General features: G+C 65.5%; 1 protein-coding gene across 2 annotated transcripts in view; it reads left to right on the top strand.

The window, feature by feature from the left end:
• The first annotated feature begins 268 nt into the window (after window positions 1-268).
• rabgap1l (RAB GTPase activating protein 1-like) overlaps window positions 269-20,997 on the top strand; it is a 934,074-nt gene continuing 913,345 nt past the window's right edge. For both annotated transcript variants that reach the window (XM_072511773.1, XM_072511772.1), the window contains exon 1: window positions 269-380. The gene's annotated coding sequence lies outside the window, so the exon portion shown is untranslated. The remainder of the gene's footprint in view (window positions 381-20,997) is intronic.

Here is a 20,997-nt window from a genome sequence, read left to right as displayed (position 1 = left end):
GGGATTGTGCAGGGGTATGTACTGGGATGGTGTAGGGGGGTACTGGTTGGTGCAGGGGTGGGTACTGGGATGGTGCAGGATGGGTGTCAGGTGAAGGGTGGGTGCTGGGAGGGTGCAGCGTGGGTGCAGGTTGTATTCAGGGTGGGTGCTGCCAGTTTACAGTCACGGAGTGCGCTTGGCATTGCGCATACTCACAGCGGAACCAAACGTACCTCAAGAACGCACGCGCAGTATGAAACTGAAGCAATGCGCATGCGCCCTGATAACTGGAGCGGTGCGCATGCGCAGTCCAGGTCCCGGGGACACGGCAGAGGCGATGTTGGCGACCGAGATTGAAGAAGGAGACCAACAACAACAGCAGCAGCGCCGGCAGCAGAACGGTAAGGACAGTGCGGGGCAGGCTCAGACCTCGTTGACACAGCGAGAGAGAGAGAGACCCCCTCAGCGAGAGAGAGAGACCCCCTCAGCGAGAGAGAGAGAGAGCCCCTCAGCGAGAGAGAGAGAGACCCCCTCAGCGAGAGAGAGAGAGACCCCCTCAGCGAGAGAGAGAGAGACCCCCTCAGCGAGAGAGAGAGAGACCCCCTCAGCGAGAGAGAGAGAGACCCCCTCAGCGAGAGAGAGAGAGAGACCCCCTCAGCGAGAGAGAGAGAGACCCCCTCAGCGAGAGAGAGAGAGACCCCCTCAGCGAGAGAGAGAGACCCCCTCAGCGAGAGAGAGAGAGAGACCCCCTCAGCGAGAGAGAGACCCCCTCAGCGAGAGAGAGAGAGACCCCCTCAGCGAGAGAGAGAGAGACCCCCTCAGCGAGAGAGAGAGAGACCCCCTCAGCGAGAGAGAGAGAGAGCCCCTCAGCGAGAGAGAGAGAGAGACCCCCTCAGCGAGAGAGAGAGAGACCCCCTCAGCGAGAGAGAGAGAGACCCCCTCAGCGAGAGAGAGAGACCCCCTCAGCGAGAGAGAGAGAGAGACCCCCTCAGCGAGAGAGAGACCCCCTCAGCGAGAGAGAGAGAGACCCCCTCAGCGAGAGAGAGAGAGACCCCCTCAGCGAGAGAGAGACCCCCTCAGCGAGAGAGAGAGAGACCCCCTCAGCGAGAGAGAGAGACCCCCTCAGCGAGAGAGAGAGACCCCCTCAGCGAGAGAGAGAGACCCCCTCAGCGAGAGAGAGAGACCCCCTCAGCGAGAGAGAGAGACCCCCTCAGCGAGAGAGAGAGACCCCCTCAGCGAGAGAGAGAGAGAGACCCCCTCAGCGAGAGAGAGAGAGAGACCCCCTCAGCGAGAGAGAGAGAGACCCCCTCAGCGAGAGAGAGAGAGACCCCCTCAGCGAGAGAGAGAGAGACCCCCTCAGCGAGAGAGAGAGACCCCCTCAGCGAGAGAGAGAGAGACCCCCTCAGCGAGAGAGAGAGAGACCCCCTCAGCGAGAGAGAGAGAGACCCCCTCAGCGAGAGAGAGAGAGACCCCCTCAGCGAGAGAGAGAGACCCTCTCAGCGAGAGAGAGACCCCCTCAGCGAGAGAGAGAGAGAGAGAGACCCCCTCAGCGAGAGAGAGAGAGACCCCCTCAGCGAGAGAGAGAGAGACCCCCTCAGCGAGAGAGAGAGAGACCCCCTCAGCGAGAGAGAGAGAGACCCCCTCAGCGAGAGAGAGAGAGACCCCCCTCAGTGAGAGAGAGAGAGAGACCCCCTCAGCGAGAGAGAGAGACCCCCTCAGCGAGAGAGAGAGACACCCCCTCAGCGAGAGAGAGAGAGACCCCCTCAGCGAGAGAGAGAGACCCCCTCAGCGAGAGAGAGAGAGAGAGACCCCCTCAGCGAGAGAGAGAGAGACCCCCTCAGCGAGAGAGAGAGACCCCCCTCAGTGAGAGAGAGAGAGAGACCCCCCTCAGTGAGAGAGAGAGAGAGACCCCCTCAGCGAGAGAGAGAGAGAGAGACCCCCTCAGCGAGAGAGAGAGAGAGTGACCCCCTCAGCGAGAGAGAGAGAGACCCCCTCAGCGAGAGAGAGAGAGACCCCCTCAGCGAGAGAGAGAGAAACCCCCTCAGCGAGAGAGAGAGAGACCCCCTCAGCGAGAGAGAGAGACCCCTCAGCGAGAGAGAGAGAGACCCCCTCAGCGAGAGAGAGAGACCCCCTCAGCGAGAGAGAGAGACCCCCTCAGCGAGAGAGAGAGACCCCCTCAGCGAGAGAGAGAGAGAGACCCCCTCAGCGAGAGAGAGAGAGAGACCCCCTCAGCGAGAGAGAGAGAGAGACCCCCTCAGCGAGAGAGAGAGAGACCCCCTCAGCGAGAGAGAGAGAGACCCCCTCAGCGAGAGAGAGAGACCCCCTCAGCGAGAGAGAGAGAGACCCCCTCAGCGAGAGAGAGAGAGACCCCCTCAGCGAGAGAGAGAGAGAGACCCCCTCAGCGAGAGAGAGAGACCCCCTCAGCGAGAGAGAGAGACCCCCTCAGCGAGAGAGAGAGACCCCCTCAGCGAGAGAGAGAGAGACCCCCTCAGCGAGAGAGAGAGAGACCCCCTCAGTGAGAGAGAGAGAGACCCCCTCAGCGAGAGAGAGAGACCCCCGCAGCGAGAGAGAGAGAGAGACCCCCTCAGCGAGAGAGAGAGAGAGACCCCCTCAGCGAGAGAGAGAGAGAGACCCCCTCAGCGAGAGAGAGAGAGACCCCCTCAGCGAGAGAGAGAGAGACCCCCTCAGCGAGAGAGAGAGAGACCCCCTCAGCGAGAGAGAGAGAGACCCCCTCAGCGAGAGAGAGAGAGACCCCCTCAGCGAGAGAGAGAGAGACCCCCTCAGCGAGAGAGAGAGAGAGACCCCCTCAGCGAGAGAGAGAGAGAGACCCCCTCAGCGAGAGAGAGAGACCCCCTCAGCGAGAGAGAGAGACCCCCTCAGCGAGAGAGAGAGACCCCCTCAGCGAGAGAGAGAGACCCCCTCAGCGAGAGAGAGAGAGAGAGACCCCCTCAGCGAGAGAGAGAGAGACCCCCTCAGCGAGAGAGAGAGAGACCCCCTCAGCGAGAGAGAGAGAGACCCCCTCAGCGAGAGAGAGAGAGACCCCCCTCAGTGAGAGAGAGAGAGAGACCCCCTCAGCGAGAGAGAGAGACCCCCTCAGCGAGAGAGAGAGAGACCCCCTCAGCGAGAGAGAGAGAGACCCCCTCAGCGAGAGAGAGAGACACCCTCAGCGAGAGAGAGAGAGAGAGAGACCCCCTCAGCGAGAGAGAGAGAGACCCCCTCAGCGAGAGAGAGAGACCCCCCTCAGTGAGAGAGAGAGAGAGACCCCCTCAGCGAGAGAGAGAGAGAGAGACCCCCTCAGCGAGAGAGAGAGAGACCCCCTCAGCGAGAGAGAGAGAGACCCCCTCAGCGAGAGAGAGAGAGAGAGACCCCCTCAGCGAGAGAGAGAGAGAGAGACCCCCTCAGCGAGAGAGAGAGAGACCCCCTCAGCGAGAGAGAGAGAGACCCCCTCAGCGAGAGAGAGAGAGACCCCCTCAGCGAGAGAGAGAGAGACCCCCTCAGCGAGTGAGAGAGAGACCCCCTCAGCGAGAGAGAGAGACCCCCTCAGCGAGAGAGAGAGAGACCCCCTCAGCGAGAGAGAGAGACCCCCTCAGCGAGAGAGAGAGAGACCCCCTCAGCGAGAGAGAGAGAGACCCCCTCAGCGAGAGAGAGAGAGACCCCCTCAGCGAGAGAGAGAGAGACCCCCTCAGCGAGAGAGAGAGAGAGACCCCCTCAGCGAGAGAGAGAGAGAGACCCCCTCAGAGAGAGAGTGACCCCCTCAGCGAGAGAGAGAGAGAGAGAGACCCCCTCAGCGAGAGAGTGACCCCCTCAGCGAGAGAGAGAGAGAGAGACCCCCTCAGCGAGAGAGAGAGAGAGACCCCCTCAGCGAGAGAGTGACCCCCTCAGCGAGAGAGAGAGAGAGAGACCCCCTCAGCGAGAGAGAGAGAGACCCCCTCAGCGAGAGAGAGAGAGACCCCCTCAGCGAGAGAGAGAGAGACCCCCTCAGCGAGAGAGAGAGAGAGACCCCCTCAGCGAGAGAGAGAGAGACCCCCTCAGCGAGAGAGAGAGAGAGAGACCCCCTCAGCGAGAGAGTGACCCCCTCAGCGAGAGAGTGACCCCCTCAGCGAGAGAGAGAGACCCCCTCAGCGAGAGAGAGAGAGACCCCCTCAGCGAGAGAGAGAGAGAGAGACCCCCTCAGCGAGAGAGAGAGAAACCCCCTCAGCGAGAGAGAGAGAAACCCCCTCAGTGAGAGAGAGAGAGACCCCCTCAGTGAGAGAGAGAGAGACCCCCTCAGCGAGAGAGAGAGAGACCCCCTCAGCGAGAGAGAGAGAGACCCCCTCAGCGAGAGAGAGAGAGACCCCCTCAGCGAGAGAGAGACCCCCTCAGCGAGAGAGAGAGAGACCCCCTCAGCGAGAGAGAGAGAGAGAGACCCCCTCAGCGAGAGAGAGAGAGAGAGACCCCCTCAGCGAGAGAGAGAGAGAGAGACCCCCTCAGCGAGAGAGAGAGAGACCCCCTCAGCGAGAGAGAGAGAGACCCCCTCAGCGAGAGAGAGAGAGACCCCCTCAGCGAGAGAGAGAGAGACCCCCTCAGCGAGAGAGAGAGAGACCCCCTCAGCGAGAGAGAGAGAGACCCCCTCAGCGAGAGAGAGAGAGACCCCCTCAGCGAGAGAGAGAGAGACCCCCTCAGCGAGAGAGAGAGAGACCCCCTCAGCGAGAGAGAGAGAGACCCCCTCAGCGAGAGAGAGAGAGACCCCCTCAGCGAGAGAGAGAGAGACCCCCTCAGCGAGAGAGAGAGAGAGAGACCCCCTCAGCGAGAGAGAGAGAAACCCCCTCAGTGAGAGAGAGAGAGACCCCCTCAGCGAGAGAGAGAGAAACCCCCTCAGCGAGAGAGAGAGAGAGACCCCCTCAGCGAGAGAGAGAGAGACCCCCTCAACGAGAGAGAGAGAGACCCCCTCAGCGAGAGAGAGAGAGACCCCCTCAGTGAGAGAGAGAGAGAGACCCCCTCAGCGAGAGAGAGAGAAAACCCCTCAGTGAGAGAGAGAGAGAGAGACCCCCTCAGCGAGAGAGAGAGAGACCCCCTCAGCGAGAGAGAGAGAAACCCCCTCAGCGAGAGAGAGAGAGAGAGACCCCCTCAGCGAGAGAGAGTGAGAGAGAGACCCCCTCAGCGAGAGAGAGTGAGAGAGAGACCCCCTCAGCGAGAGAGAGACCCCCTCAGCGAGAGAGACCCCCCTCAGTGAGAGAGAGAGAGACCCCCTCAGCGAGAGAGAGAGAAACCCCCTCAGTGAGAGAGAGAGAGAGAGAGACCCCCTCAGCGAGAGAGAGAGAAACCCCCTCAGTGAGAGAGAGAGAGAGACCCCCTCAGCGAGAGAGAGAGAAACCCCCTCAGCGATAGAGAGAGAGACCCCCTCAGCGATAGAGAGAGAGACCCCCTCAGCGATAGAGAGAGAGACCCCCTCAGCGATAGAGAGAGAGACCCCCTCAGCGATAGAGAGAGAGACCCCCTCAGCGATAGAGAGAGAGACCCCCTCAGCGAGAGAGAGAGAGACCCCCTCAGCGAGAGAGAGAGAGACCCCCTCAGGGAGAGAGAGAGAAACCCCCTCAGCGAGAGAGAGACCCCCTCAGCGAGAGAGAGACCCCCTCAGCGAGAGAGAGAGAAACCCCCTCAGCGAGAGAGAGAGAAACCCCCTCAGCGAGAGAGAGAGAGACCCCCTCAGCGAGAGAGAGAGAGACCCCCTCAGCGAGAGAGAGAGAGACCCCCTCAGCGAGAGAGAGAGAGACCCCCTCAGCGAGAGAGAGAGAGACCCCCTCAGCGAGAGAGAGAGAGACCCCCTCAGCGAGAGAGAGAGAGACCCCCTCAGCGAGAGAGAGAGAGACCCCCTCAGCGAGAGAGAGAGAGACCCCCTCAGCGAGAGAGAGAAGAGACCCCCTCAGTGAGAGAGAGAGAGACCCCCTCAGTGAGAGAGAGAGAGACCCCCTCAGTGAGAGAGAGAGAGACCCCCTCAGTGAGAGAGAGAGAGACCCCCTCAGTGAGAGAGAGAGAGACCCCCTCAGTGAGAGAGAGAGTGACCCCCTCAGTGAGAGAGAGAGAGACCCCCTCAGTGAGAGAGAGAGAGACCCCCTCAGTGAGAGAGAGAGAGACCCCCTCAGTGAGAGAGAGAGAGACCCCCTCAGTGAGAGAGAGAGAGACCCCCTCAGTGAGAGAGAGAGAGACCCCCTCAGTGAGAGAGAGAGAGACCCCCTCAGTGAGAGAGAGAGAGACCCCCTCAGTGAGAGAGAGAGAGACCCCCTCAGTGAGAGAGAGAGAGACCCCCTCAGTGAGAGAGAGAGAGACCCCCTCAGTGAGAGAGAGAGAGACCCCCTCAGTGAGAGAGAGAGAGACCCCCTCAGTGAGAGAGAGAGAGACCCCCTCAGTGAGAGAGAGAGAGACCCCCTCAACGAGAGAGAGAGAGACCCCCTCAGAGAGAGAGTGACCCCCTCAGCGAGAGAGAGAGAGAGAGAGACCCCCTCAGCGAGAGAGTGACCCCCTCAGCGAGAGAGAGAGAGAGAGACCCCCTCAGCGAGAGAGAGAGAGAGACCCCCTCAGCGAGAGAGTGACCCCCTCAGCGAGAGAGAGAGAGAGAGACCCCCTCAGCGAGAGAGAGAGAGACCCCCTCAGCGAGAGAGAGAGAGACCCCCTCAGCGAGAGAGAGAGAGACCCCCTCAGCGAGAGAGAGAGAGAGACCCCCTCAGCGAGAGAGAGAGAGACCCCCTCAGCGAGAGAGAGAGAGAGAGACCCCCTCAGCGAGAGAGTGACCCCCTCAGCGAGAGAGTGACCCCCTCAGCGAGAGAGAGAGACCCCCTCAGCGAGAGAGAGAGAGACCCCCTCAGCGAGAGAGAGAGAGAGAGACCCCCTCAGCGAGAGAGAGAGAAACCCCCTCAGCGAGAGAGAGAGAAACCCCCTCAGTGAGAGAGAGAGAGACCCCCTCAGTGAGAGAGAGAGAGACCCCCTCAGCGAGAGAGAGAGAGACCCCCTCAGCGAGAGAGAGAGAGACCCCCTCAGCGAGAGAGAGAGAGACCCCCTCAGCGAGAGAGAGACCCCCTCAGCGAGAGAGAGAGAGACCCCCTCAGCGAGAGAGAGAGAGAGAGACCCCCTCAGCGAGAGAGAGAGAGAGAGACCCCCTCAGCGAGAGAGAGAGAGAGAGACCCCCTCAGCGAGAGAGAGAGAGACCCCCTCAGCGAGAGAGAGAGAGACCCCCTCAGCGAGAGAGAGAGAGACCCCCTCAGCGAGAGAGAGAGAGACCCCCTCAGCGAGAGAGAGAGAGACCCCCTCAGCGAGAGAGAGAGAGACCCCCTCAGCGAGAGAGAGAGAGACCCCCTCAGCGAGAGAGAGAGAGACCCCCTCAGCGAGAGAGAGAGAGACCCCCTCAGCGAGAGAGAGAGAGACCCCCTCAGCGAGAGAGAGAGAGACCCCCTCAGCGAGAGAGAGAGAGACCCCCTCAGCGAGAGAGAGAGAGACCCCCTCAGCGAGAGAGAGAGAGACCCCCTCAGCGAGAGAGAGAGAGACCCCCTCAGCGAGAGAGAGAGAGAGAGACCCCCTCAGCGAGAGAGAGAGAAACCCCCTCAGTGAGAGAGAGAGAGACCCCCTCAGCGAGAGAGAGAGAAACCCCCTCAGCGAGAGAGAGAGAGAGACCCCCTCAGCGAGAGAGAGAGAGACCCCCTCAACGAGAGAGAGAGAGACCCCCTCAGCGAGAGAGAGAGAGACCCCCTCAGTGAGAGAGAGAGAGAGACCCCCTCAGCGAGAGAGAGAGAAAACCCCTCAGTGAGAGAGAGAGAGAGAGACCCCCTCAGCGAGAGAGAGAGAGACCCCCTCAGCGAGAGAGAGAGAAACCCCCTCAGCGAGAGAGAGAGAGAGAGACCCCCTCAGCGAGAGAGAGTGAGAGAGAGACCCCCTCAGCGAGAGAGAGTGAGAGAGAGACCCCCTCAGCGAGAGAGAGACCCCCTCAGCGAGAGAGACCCCCCTCAGTGAGAGAGAGAGAGACCCCCTCAGCGAGAGAGAGAGAAACCCCCTCAGTGAGAGAGAGAGAGAGAGAGACCCCCTCAGCGAGAGAGAGAGAAACCCCCTCAGTGAGAGAGAGAGAGAGACCCCCTCAGCGAGAGAGAGAGAAACCCCCTCAGCGATAGAGAGAGAGACCCCCTCAGCGATAGAGAGAGAGACCCCCTCAGCGATAGAGAGAGAGACCCCCTCAGCGATAGAGAGAGAGACCCCCTCAGCGATAGAGAGAGAGACCCCCTCAGCGATAGAGAGAGAGACCCCCTCAGCGATAGAGAGAGAGACCCCCTCAGCGAGAGAGAGAGAGACCCCCTCAGCGAGAGAGAGAGAGACCCCCTCAGGGAGAGAGAGAGAAACCCCCTCAGCGAGAGAGAGACCCCCTCAGCGAGAGAGAGACCCCCTCAGCGAGAGAGAGAGAAACCCCCTCAGCGAGAGAGAGAGAAACCCCCTCAGCGAGAGAGAGAGAGACCCCCTCAGCGAGAGAGAGAGAGACCCCCTCAGCGAGAGAGAGAGAGACCCCCTCAGCGAGAGAGAGAGAGACCCCCTCAGCGAGAGAGAGAGAGACCCCCTCAGCGAGAGAGAGAGAGACCCCCTCAGCGAGAGAGAGAGAGACCCCCTCAGCGAGAGAGAGAGAGACCCCCTCAGCGAGAGAGAGAAGAGACCCCCTCAGTGAGAGAGAGAGAGACCCCCTCAGTGAGAGAGAGAGAGACCCCCTCAGTGAGAGAGAGAGAGACCCCCTCAGTGAGAGAGAGAGAGACCCCCTCAGTGAGAGAGAGAGAGACCCCCTCAGTGAGAGAGAGAGAGACCCCCTCAGTGAGAGAGAGAGAGACCCCCTCAGTGAGAGAGAGAGAGACCCCCTCAGTGAGAGAGAGAGAGACCCCCTCAGTGAGAGAGAGAGAGACCCCCTCAGTGAGAGAGAGAGAGACCCCCTCAGTGAGAGAGAGAGAGACCCCCTCAGTGAGAGAGAGAGAGACCCCCTCAGTGAGAGAGAGAGAGACCCCCTCAGTGAGAGAGAGAGAGACCCCCTCAGTGAGAGAGAGAGAGACCCCCTCAGTGAGAGAGAGAGAGACCCCCTCAGTGAGAGAGAGAGAGACCCCCTCAGTGAGAGAGAGAGAGACCCCCTCAGTGAGAGAGAGAGAGACCCCCTCAGTGAGAGAGAGAGAGACCCCCTCAGTGAGAGAGAGAGAGACCCCCTCAGTGAGAGAGAGAGAGACCCCCTCAGTGAGAGAGAGAGAGACCCCCTCAGTGAGAGAGAGAGAGACCCCCTCAGTGAGAGAGAGAGAGACCCCCTCAGTGAGAGAGAGAGAGACCCCCTCAGTGAGAGAGAGAGAGACCCCCTCAGTGAGAGAGAGAGAGACCCCCTCAGTGAGAGAGAGAGAGACCCCCTCAGTGAGAGAGAGAGAGACCCCCTCAGTGAGAAAGAGAGAGACCCCCTCAGTGAGAGAGAGAGAGACCCCCTCAGTGAGAGAGAGAGAGACCCCCTCAGTGAGAGAGAGAGAGACCCCCTCAGTGAGAGAGAGAGAGACCCCCTCAGTGAGAGAGAGAGAGACCCCCTCAGCGAGAGAGAGAGAGACCCCCTCAGCGAGAGAGAGAGAGACCCCCTCAGCGAGAGAGAGAGAGACCCCCTCAGCGAGAGAGAGAGAGACCCCCTCAGCGAGAGAGAGAGAGACCCCCTCAGCGAGAGAGAGAGAGAGACCCACTCAGCGAGAGAGAGAGAGACCCCCCTCAGCGAGAGAGACCCCCCTCAGCGAGAGAGACCCCCCTCAGCGAGAGAGACCCCCCTCAGCGAGAGAGACCCCCCTCAGCGAGAGAGACCCCCCTCAGCGAGAGAGACCCCCCTCAGCGAGAGAGACCCCCCTCAGCGAGAGAGACCCCCCTCAGCGAGAGAGACCCCCCTCAGCGAGAGAGACCCCCCTCAGCGAGAGAGACCCCCCTCAGCGAGAGAGACCCCCCTCAGCGAGAGAGACCCCCCTCAGCGAGAGAGACCCCCCTCAGCGAGAGAGACCCCCCTCAGCGAGAGAGACCCCCCTCAGCGAGAGAGACCCCCCTCAGCGAGAGAGACCCCCCTCAGCGAGAGAGACCCCCCTCAGCGAGAGAGACCCCCCTCAGCGAGAGACCCCCCCAGCGAGAGAGCCCCCCCTCAGCGAGAGAGCCCCCCTCAGCGAGAGAGACCCCCCTCAGCGAGAGAGACCCCCCTCAGCGAGAGAGACCCCCCTCAGCGAGAGAGACCCCCCTCAGCGAGAGAGACCCCCCTCAGCGAGAGAGACCCCCCTCAGCGAGAGAGACCCCCCTCAGCGAGAGAGACCCCCCTCAGCGAGAGCGAACCCCCTCAGCGAGAGAGAACCCCCTCAGCGAGAGAGACCCCCCTCAGCGAGAGAGACCCCCCTCAGCGAGAGAGACCCCCCTCAGCGAGTGAGACCCCCCTCAGCGAGAGAGACCCCCCTCAGCGAGAGAGACCCCCCTCAGCGAGAGAGACCCCCCTCAGCGAGAGAGACCCCCCTCAGCGAGAGAGACCCCCCTCAGCGAGAGAGACCCCCCTCAGCGAGAGAGACCCCCCTCAGCGAGAGAGACCCCCCTCAGCGAGAGAGACCCCCCACAGCGAGAGAGACCCCCCTCAGCGAGAGAGACCCCCCTCAGCGAGAGAGACCCCCCTCAGCGAGAGAGACCCCCCTCAGCGAGAGAGACCCCCTCAGCGAGAGAGACCCCCCTCAGCGAGAGAGACCCCCCTCAGCGAGAGAGACCCCCCTCAGCGAGAGAGACCCCCCTCAGCGAGAGAGACCCCCCTCAGCGAGAGAGACCCCCCTCAGCGAGAGAGACCCCCCTCAGCGAGAGAGACCCCCCTCAGCGAGAGAGACCCCCCTCAGCGAGAGAGACCCCCCTCAGCGAGAGAGACCCCCCTCAGCGAGAGAGACCCCCCTCAGCGAGAGAGACCCCCCTCAGCGAGAGAGACCCCCCTCAGCGAGAGAGACCCCCCTCAGCGAGAGAGACCCCCCTCAGCGAGAGAGACCCCCTCAGCGAGAGAGACCCCCTCAGCGAGAGAGACCCCCCTCAGCGAGAGAGACCCCCCTCAGCGAGAGAGACCCCCCTCAGCGAGAGAGACCCCCCTCAGCGAGAGAGACCCCCGTCAGCGAGAGAGACCCCCGTCAGCGAGAGAGACCCCCGTCAGCGAGAGAGACCCCCTCGGCGAGGGAGACCCCCCTCAGCGAGGGAGACCCCCCTCAGCGAGAGAGACCCCCCTCAGCGGGAGAGACCTCCCTCAGCGAGAGAGACCCCCCTCAGCGAGAGAGACCCCCCACAGCGAGGGAGACCCCCCACAGCGAGGGAGACCCCCCTCAGCGAGGGAGACCCCCTCAGCGAGGGAGACCCCCTCAGCGAGAGAGAGAGAGAGACCCCCTCAGCGAGAGAGAGAGAGAGACCCCATCAGCGAGAGAGAGACCCCATCAGCGAGAGAGAGAGAGAATCCCTCAGCGAGAGAGAGAACCCCTCAGCGAGAGAGAGAGAGAGAGACCCCCTCAGCGAGGGGGAGAGAGACCCCCTCAGCGAGAGAGAGAGAGAGACCCCCTCAGCGAGAGAGAGAGGGAGACCCCTCAGCGAGAGAGAGAGAGAGAATGTCCCCCTCAGCGAGAGAGACCCCCTCAGCGAGAGAGAGAGAGAGACCCCCTCAGCGAGAGAGAGAGAGAGACCCCCTCAGCGAGAGAGAGAGAGAGAGACCCCCTCAGCGTGAGAAAGAGAGAGACACCCTCAGCGAGGGAGAGAGAGAGATCCCCTCAGCGAGGGAGAGAGAGAGACCCCCTCAGCGAGGGAGAGAGAGAGACCTCCTCAGCGAGGGAGAGAGAGAGACCCCCTCAGCGAGGGAGAGAGAGAGAGACCCCCTCAGCGAGAGAGAAAGAGAGACCCACTCAGCGAGAGAGAGACCCCCTCAGGGAGAGAGAGAGAGACCCCCTCGGCGAGAGAGAGAGAGACCCCCTCGGCGAGAGGGCGAGAGACCCCCTCGGCGAGAGGGCGAGAGACCCCCTCGGCGAGAGGGCGAGAGACCCCCTCGGCGAGAGGGCGAGAGACCCCCTCGGCGAGAGGGCGAGAGACCCCCTCGGCGAGAGGGCGAGAGACCCCCTCGGCGAGAGAGCGAGAGACCCCCTCGGCGAGAGAGCGAGAGACCCCCTCGGCGAGAGAGCGAGAGACCCCCTCGGCGAGAGAGCGAGAGACCCCCTCGGCGAGAGAGCGAGAGACCCCCTCGGCGAGAGAGCGAGAGACCCCCTCGGCGAGAGAGCGAGAGACCCCCTCGGCGAGAGAGCGAGAGACCCCCTCGGCGAGAGAGCGAGAGACCCCCTCGGCGAGAGAGCGAGAGACCCCCTCGGCGAGAGAGCGAGAGACCCCCTCGGCGAGAGAGCGAGAGACCCCCTCGGCGAGAGAGCGAGAGACCCCCTCGGCGAGAGAGCGAGAGACCCCCTCGGCGAGAGAGCGAGAGACCCCCTCGGCGAGAGAGCGAGAGACCCCCTCGGCGAGAGAGCGAGAGACCCCCTCGGCGAGAGAGCGAGAGACCCCCTCGGCGAGAGAGCGAGAGACCCCCTCGGCGAGAGAGCGAGAGACCCCCTCGGCGAGAGAGCGAGAGACCCCCTCGGCGAGAGAGCGAGAGACCCCCTCGGCGAGAGAGCGAGAGACCCCCTCGGCGAGAGAGCGAGAGACCCCCTCGGCGAGAGAGCGAGAGACCCCCTCGGCGAGAGAGCGAGAGACCCCCTCGGCGAGAGAGCGAGAGACCCCCTCGGCGAGAGAGCGAGAGACCCCCTCGGCGAGAGAGCGAGAGACCCCCTCGGCGAGAGAGCGAGAGACCCCCTCGGCGAGAGAGCGAGAGACCCCCTCGGCGAGAGAGCGAGAGACCCCCTCGGCGAGAGAGCGAGAGACCCCCTCGGCGAGAGAGCGAGAGACCCCCTCGGCGAGAGAGCGAGAGACCCCCTCGGCGAGAGAGCGAGAGACCCCCTCGGCGAGAGAGCGAGAGACCCCCTCGGCGAGAGAGCGAGAGACCCCCTCGGCGAGAGAGCGAGAGACCCCCTCGGCGAGAGAGCGAGAGACCCCCTCGGCGAGAGAGCGAGAGACCCCCTCGGCGAGAGAGCGAGAGCCCCCCTCGGCGAGAGAGCGAGAGCCCCCCTCGGCGAGAGAGCGAGAGCCCCCCTCGGCGAGAGAGCGAGAGCCCCCCTCGGCGAGAGAGCGAGAGCCCCCCTCGGCGAGAGAGCGAGAGCCCCCCTCGGCGAGAGAGCGAGAGCCCCCCTCGGCGAGAGAGCGAGAGCCCCCCTCGGCGAGAGAGCGAGAGCCCCCCTCGGCGAGAGAGCGAGAGCCCCCCTCGGCGAGAGAGCGAGAGCCCCCCTCGGCGAGAGAGCGAGAGCCCCCCTCGGCGAGAGAGCGAGAGCCCCCCTCGGCGAGAGAGCGAGAGCCCCCCTCGGCGAGAGAGCGAGAGCCCCCCTCGGCGAGAGAGCGAGAGCCCCCCTCGGCGAGAGAGCGAGAGCCCCCCTCGGCGAGAGAGCGAGAGCCCCCCTCGGCGAGAGAGCGAGAGCCCCCCTCGGCGAGAGAGCGAGAGCCCCCCTCGGCGAGAGAGCGAGAGCCCCCCTCGGCGAGAGAGCGAGAGCCCCCCTCGGCGAGAGAGCGAGAGCCCCCCTCGGCGAGAGAGCGAGAGCCCCCCTCGGCGAGAGAGCGAGAGCCCCCCTCGGCGAGAGAGCGAGAGCCCCCCTCGGCGAGAGAGCGAGAGCCCCCCTCGGCGAGAGAGCGAGAGCCCCCCTCGGCGAGAGAGCGAGAGCCCCCCTCGGCGAGAGAGCGAGAGCCCCCCTCGGCGAGAGAGCGAGAGCCCCCCTCGGCGAGAGAGCGAGAGCCCCCCTCGGCGAGAGAGCGAGAGCCCCCCTCGGCGAGAGAGCGAGAGCCCCCCTCGGCGAGAGAGCGAGAGCCCCCCTCGGCGAGAGAGCGAGAGCCCCCCTCGGCGAGAGAGCGAGAGCCCCCCTCGGCGAGAGAGCGAGAGCCCCCCTCGGCGAGAGAGCGAGAGCCCCCCTCGGCGAGAGAGCGAGAGCCCCCCTCGGCGAGAGAGCGAGAGCCCCCCTCGGCGAGAGAGCGAGAGCCCCCCTCGGCGAGAGAGCGAGAGCCCCCCTCGGCGAGAGAGCGAGAGCCCCCCTCGGCGAGAGAGCGAGAGCCCCCCTCGGCGAGAGAGCGAGAGCCCCCCTCGGCGAGAGAGCGAGAGCCCCCCTCGGCGAGAGAGCGAGAGCCCCCCTCGGCGAGAGAGCGAGAGCCCCCCTCGGCGAGAGAGCGAGAGCCCCCCTCGGCGAGAGAGCGAGAGCCCCCCTCGGCGAGAGAGCGAGAGCCCCCCTCGGCGAGAGAGCGAGAGCCCCCCTCGGCGAGAGAGCGAGAGCCCCCCTCGGCGAGAGAGCGAGAGCCCCCCTCGGCGAGAGAGCGAGAGCCCCCCTCGGCGAGAGAGCGAGAGCCCCCCTCGGCGAGAGAGCGAGAGCCCCCCTCGGCGAGAGAGCGAGAGACCCCCTCGGCGAGAGAGCGAGAGACCCCCTCGGCGAGAGAGCGAGAGACCCCCTCGGCGAGAGAGCGAGAGACCCCCTCGGCGAGAGAGCGAGAGACCCCCTCGGCGAGAGAGCGAGAGACCCCCTCGGCGAGAGAGCGAGAGACCCCCTCGGCGAGAGAGCGAGAGACCCCCTCGGCGAGAGAGCGAGAGACCCCCTCGGCGAGAGAGCGAGAGACCCCCTCGGCGAGAGAGCGAGAGACCCCCTCGGCGAGAGAGCGAGAGACCCCCTCGGCGAGAGAGCGAGAGACCCCCTCGGCGAGAGAGCGAGAGACCCCCTCGGCGAGAGAGCGAGAGCCCCCCTCGGCGAGAGAGCGAGAGCCCCCCTCGGCGAGAGAGCGAGAGCCCCCCTCGGCGAGAGAGCGAGAGCCCCCCTCGGCGAGAGAGCGAGAGCCCCCCTCGGCGAGAGAGCGAGAGCCCCCCTCGGCGAGAGAGCGAGAGCCCCCCTCGGCGAGAGAGCGAGAGCCCCCCTCGGCGAGAGAGCGAGAGCCCCCCTCGGCGAGAGAGCGAGAGCCCCCCTCGGCGAGAGAGCGAGAGCCCCCCTCGGCGAGAGAGCGAGAGCCCCCCTCGGCGAGAGAGCGAGAGCCCCCCTCGGCGAGAGAGCGAGAGCCCCCCTCGGCGAGAGAGCGAGAGCCCCCCTCGGCGAGAGAGCGAGAGCCCCCCTCGGCGAGAGAGCGAGAGCCCCCCTCGGCGAGAGAGCGAGAGCCCCCCTCGGCGAGAGAGCGAGAGCCCCCCTCGGCGAGAGAGCGAGAGCCCCCCTCGGCGAGAGAGCGAGAGCCCCCCTCGGCGAGAGAGCGAGAGCCCCCCTCGGCGAGAGAGCGAGAGCCCCCCTCGGCGAGAGCCCCCCTCGGCGAGAGAGCGAGCGACCCCCTCGGCGAGAGAGCGAGCGACCCCCTCGGCGAGAGAGCGAGCGACCCCCTCGGCGAGAGAGCGAGCGACCCCCTCGGCGAGAGAGCGAGCGACCCCCTCGGCGAGAGACCCCCTCGGCGAGAGAGCGAGAGACCCCCTCGGCGAGAGAGCGAGAGACCCCCTCGGCGAGAGAGCGAGAGAAAGACCCCCTCAGCGAGAGAGAGAGAGAGAGAGAGACCCCCTCGGCGAGAGAGAGAGAGAGACCCCTCGGCGAGAGAGAGAGAGAGACCCCCTCGGCGAGAGAGAGAGAGAGACCCCCTCGGCGAGAGAGAGAGAGAGACCCCCTCGGCGAGAGAGAGAGAGAGACCCCCTCGGCGAGAGAGAGAGAGAGACCCCCTCGGCGAGAGAGAGAGAGAGACCCCCTCGGCGAGAGAGAGAGAGAGACCCCCTCGGCGAGAGAGAGAGAGAGACCCCCTCGGCGAGAGAGAGAGAGAGACCCCCTCGGCGAGAGAGAGAGAGAGACCCCCTCGGCGAGAGAGAGCGAGAGACCCCCTCGGCGAGAGAGAGCGAGAGACCCCCTCGGCGAGAGGGCGAGAGACCCCCTCGGCGAGAGGGCGAGAGACCCCCTCGGCGAGAGGGCGAGAGACCCCCTCGGCGAGAGGGCGAGAGACCCCCTCGGCGAGAGGGCGAGAGACCCCCTCGGCGAGAGGGCGAGAGACCCCCTCGGTGAGAGGGCGAGAGACCCCCTCGGCGAGAGGGCGAGAGACCCCATTCGGCGAGAGGGCGAGAGACATCCTCGGCGAGAGGGCGAGAGACCCCCTCGGCGAGAGGGCGAGAGACCCCCTCGGCGAGAGGGCGAGAGACCCCCTCGGCGAGAGAGCGAGAGACCCCCTCGGCGAGAGAGCGAGAGACCCCCTCGGCGAGAGAGCGAGAGACCCCCTCGGCGAGAGAGCGAGAGACCCCCTCGGCGAGAGAGCGAGAGACCCCCTCGGCGAGAGAGCGAGAGACCCCCTCGGCGAGAGAGCGAGAGACCCCCTCGGCGAGAGAGCGAGAGACCCCCTCGGCGAGAGAGCGAGAGACCCCCTCGGCGAGAGAGCGAGAGACCCCCTCGGCGAGAGAGCGAGAGACCCCCTCGGCGAGAGAGCGAGAGACCCCCTCGGCGAGAGAGCGAGAGACCCCCTCGGCGAGAGAGCGAGAGACCCCCTCGGCGAGAGAGCGAGAGACCCCCTCGGCGAGAGAGCGAGAGACCCCCTCGGCGAGAGAGCGAGAGACCCCCTCGGCGAGAGAGCGAGAGACCCCCTCGGCGAGAGAGCGAGAGACCCCCTCGGCGAGAGAGCGAGAGACCCCCTCGGCGAGAGAGCGAGAGACCCCCTCGGCGAGAGAGCGAGAGACCCCCTCGGCGAGAGAGCGAGAGACCCCCTCGGCGAGAGAGCGAGAGACCCCCTCGGCGAGAGAGCGAGAGACCCCCTCGGCGAGAGACCCCCTCGGCGAGAGACCCCCTCGGCGAGAGACCCCCTCGGCGAGAGACCCCCTCGGCGAGAGACCCCCTCGGCGAGAGACCCCCTCGGCGAGAGAGCGAGAGACCCCCTCGGCGAGAGAGCGAGCGACCCCCTCGGCGAGAGAGCGAGCGACCCCCTCGGCGAGAGAGCGAGCGACCCCCTCGGCGAGAGAGCGAGCGACCCCCTCGGCGAGAGAGCGAGCGACCCCCTCGGCGAGAGAGCGAGCGACCCCCTCGGCGAGAGAGCGAGAGCCCCCCTCGGCGAGAGAGCGAGAGCCCCCCTCGGCGAGAGAGCGAGAGCCCCCCTCGGCGAGAGAGCGAGAGCCCCCCTCGGCGAGAGAGCGAGAGCCCCCCTCGGCGAGAGAGCGAGAGCCCCCCTCGGCGAGAGAGCGAGAGCCCCCCTCGGCGAGAGAGCGAGAGCCCCCCTCGGCGAGAGAGCGAGAGCCCCCCTCGGCGAGAGAGCGAGAGCCCCCCTCGGCGAGAGAGCGAGAGCCCCCCTCGGCGAGAGAGCGAGAGCCCCCCTCGGCGAGAGAGCGAGAGCCCCCCTCGGCGAGAGAGCGAGAGCCCCCCTCGGCGAGAGAGCGAGAGCCCCCCTCGGCGAGAGAGCGAGAGCCCCCCTCGGCGAGAGAGCGAGAGCCCCCCTCGGCGAGAGAGCGAGAGCCCCCCTCGGCGAGAGAGCGAGAGCCCCCCTCGGCGAGAGAGCGAGAGCCCCCCTCGGCGAGAGAGCGAGAGCCCCCCTCGGCGAGAGAGCGAGAGCCCCCCTCGGCGAGAGAGCGAGAGCCCCCCTCGGCGAGAGAGCGAGAGCCCCCCTCGGCGAGAGAGCGAGAGCCCCCCTCGGCGAGAGAGCGAGAGCCCCCCTCGGCGAGAGAGCGAGAGCCCCCCTCGGCGAGAGAGCGAGAGCCCCCCTCGGCGAGAGCGCGAGAGCCCCCCTCGGCGAGAGCGCGAGAGCCCCCCTCGGCGAGAGCGCGAGAGCCCCCCTCGGCGAGAGAGCGAGAGCCCCCCTCGGCGAGAGAGCGAGAGCCCCCCTCGGCGAGAGAGCGAGAGCCCCCCTCGGCGAGAGAGCGAGAGCCCCCCTCGGCGAGAGAGCGAGAGCCCCCCTCGGCGAGAGAGCGAGAGCCCCCCTCGGCGAGAGAGCGAGAGCCCCCCTCGGCGAGAGAGCGAGAGCCCCCCTCGGCGAGAGAGCGAGAGCCCCCCTCGGCGAGAGAGCGAGAGCCCCCCTCGGCGAGAGAGCGAGAGCCCCCCTCGGCGAGAGAGCGAGAGCCCCCCTCGGCGAGAGAGCGAGCGACCCCCTCGGCGAGAGAGCGAGCGACCCCCTCGGCGAGAGAGCGAGAGAAAGACCCCCTCGGCGAGAGAGAGAGACCCACTCAGCGAGAGAGAGAGAGAGACCCCCTCAGCGAGAGAGAGAGAGAGACCCCCTCGGCGAGAGAGAGAGAGAGACCCCCTCGGCGAGAGAGAGCGAGCGACCCCCTCGGCGAGAGAGCGAGCGACCCCCTCGGCGAGAGAGCGAGAGAAAGACCCCCTCGGCGAGAGAGAGAGACCCACTCAGCGAGAGAGAGAGAGAGACCCCCTCAGCGAGAGAGAGAGAGAGACCCCCTCAGCGAGAGAGAGAGAGAGACCCCCTCAGCGAGAGAGAGAGAGAGACCCCCTCAGCGAGAGAGAGCGAGAGCCCCCCTCGGCGAGAGAGCGAGAGCCCCCCTCGGCGAGAGAGCGAGCGACCCCCTCGGCGAGAGAGCGAGCGACCCCCTCGGCGAGAGAGCGAGAGAAAGACCCCCTCGGCGAGAGAGAGAGACCCACTCAGCGAGAGAGAGAGAGAGACCCCCTCAGCGAGAGAGAGAGAGAGACCCCCTCGGCGAGAGAGAGAGAGAGACCCCCTCGGCGAGAGAGAGCGAGCGACCCCCTCGGCGAGAGAGCGAGCGACCCCCTCGGCGAGAGAGCGAGAGAAAGACCCCCTCGGCGAGAGAGAGAGACCCACTCAGCGAGAGAGAGAGAGAGACCCCCTCAGCGAGAGAGAGAGAGAGACCCCCTCGGCGAGAGAGAGAGAGAGACCCCCTCGGCGAGAGAGAGCGAGCGACCCCCTCGGCGAGAGAGCGAGCGACCCCCTCGGCGAGAGAGCGAGAGAAAGACCCCCTCGGCGAGAGAGAGAGACCCACTCAGCGAGAGAGAGAGAGAGACCCCCTCAGCGAGAGAGAGAGAGAGACCCCCTCAGCGAGAGAGAGAGAGAGACCCCCTCAGCGAGAGAGAGAGAGAGACCCCCTCAGCGAGAGAGAGCGAGAGCCCCCCTCGGCGAGAGAGCGAGAGCCCCCCTCGGCGAGAGAGCGAGCGACCCCCTCGGCGAGAGAGCGAGCGACCCCCTCGGCGAGAGAGCGAGAGAAAGACCCCCTCGGCGAGAGAGAGAGACCCACTCAGCGAGAGAGAGAGAGAGACCCCCTCAGCGAGAGAGAGAGAGAGACCCCCTCAGCGAGAGAGAGAGAGAGACCCCCTCAGCGAGAGAGAGAGAGAGACCCCCTCAGCGAGAGAGAGAGAGAGACCCCCTCAGCGAGAGAGAGAGAGAGACCCCCTCAGCGAGAGAGAGAGAGAGACCCCCTCAGCGAGAGAGAGAGAGAGACCCCCTCAGCGAGAGAGAGAGAGAGACCCCCTCAGCGAGAGAGAGAGAGAGACCCCCTCAGCGAGAGAGAGAGAGAGACCCCCTCAGCGAGAGAGAGAGAGAGACCCCCTCAGCGAGAGAGAGAGAGAGAGACCCCCTCAGCGAGAGAGAGAGAGAGACCCCCTCAGCGAGAGAGAGAGAGAGACCCCCTCAGCGAGAGAGAGAGAGAGACCCCCTCAGCGAGAGAGAGAGAGAGACCCCCTCAGCGAGAGAGTGACCCCCTCAGCGAGAGAGAGAGAGATACCCTGAGCGAGAGAGAGAGAGAGAGACCCCCTCAGCGAGAGAGAGAGAGACCCCCTCAGCGAGAGAGAGAGAGACCCCCTCAGCGCGAGAGAAAGACTCCCTCAGCGAGAGAGAGAGAGAGAACCACTCAGCGAGAGAGCGAGAGACCCCCTCGGCGAGAGAGCGAGAGACCCCCTCGGCGAGAGAGCGAGAGACCCCCTCGGCGAGAGAGCGAGAGACCCCCTCAGCGAGAGAGCGAGAGACCCCCTCAGCGAGAGAGAGAGAGAGTGACTCCCTCAGCGAGAGAGAGAGAGTCCCTCAGCGAGAGAGAGAGAGACCCCCTCAGCGAGAGAGAGAGAGAGAGACCGCCTCAGCGAGAGAGAGAGAGAGACCCCCTCAGCGAGAGAGTGACCCCCTCAGCGAGAGAGAGAGAGACCCCCTCAGCGAGAGAGAGAGAGAACCCCTGAGCGAGAGAGAGAGAGATACCCTGAGCGAGAGAGAGAGAGAGAGACCCCCACAGCGAGAGAGAGAGAGACCCCCTCAGCGAGAGAGAGAGAGACCCCCTCAGCGAGAGAGAGAGAGACCCCTCAGCGAGAGAGAGAGAGACCCCCTCAGCGAGAGAGAGAGAGACCCCCTCAGCGAGAGAGAGAGAGACCCCCTCAGCGAGAGAGAGAGAGACCCCTCAGCGAGAGAGAGAGAGACCCCTTGAGCGAGAGAGAGAGAGACCCCCTGAGCGAGAGAGAGAGAGACCCCCTGAGCGAGAGAGAGAGAGACCCCCTGAGCGAGAGAGAGAGAGACCCCCTGAGCGAGAGAGAGAGAGACCCCCTCAGTGAGAGAGAGAGAGACCCCCTCAGCGAGAGAGAGAGAGACCCCCTCAGCGAGAGAGAGAGAGACCCCCTGAGCGAGAGAGAGAGAGATCCCCTGAGCGAGAGAGAGAGGGAGATCCCCTCAGATAGAGAGAGAGGCCCCCTCAGCGAGAGAGAAAGACTCCCTCAGCGAGAGAGAGAGAGAGAACCACTCAGCGAGAGAGAGAGAGACCCCCTCAGCGAGAGAGAGCGAGACCCCCTCAGCGAGAGAGAGAGAGACCCCCTCAGCGAGAGAGAGAGAGACCCCCTCAGCGAGAGAGAGAGAGACCCCCTCAGCGAGAGAGAGAGAGAGACCCCCTGAGCGAGAGAGAGAGAGATCCCCTCAGCGAGAGAGAGAGAGTGACTCCCTCAGCGAGAGAGAGAGAGTGACTCCCTCAGCGAGAGAGAGAGA

Source organism: Scyliorhinus torazame, chromosome 7 (assembly GCF_047496885.1).
Source record: "Scyliorhinus torazame isolate Kashiwa2021f chromosome 7, sScyTor2.1, whole genome shotgun sequence".
Lineage (NCBI taxonomy): Eukaryota > Metazoa > Chordata > Chondrichthyes > Carcharhiniformes > Scyliorhinidae > Scyliorhinus > Scyliorhinus torazame.
The sequence above is the reverse complement of the archived record's forward strand: the minus strand, read 5'-3'. Positions and strand labels throughout refer to the sequence as shown.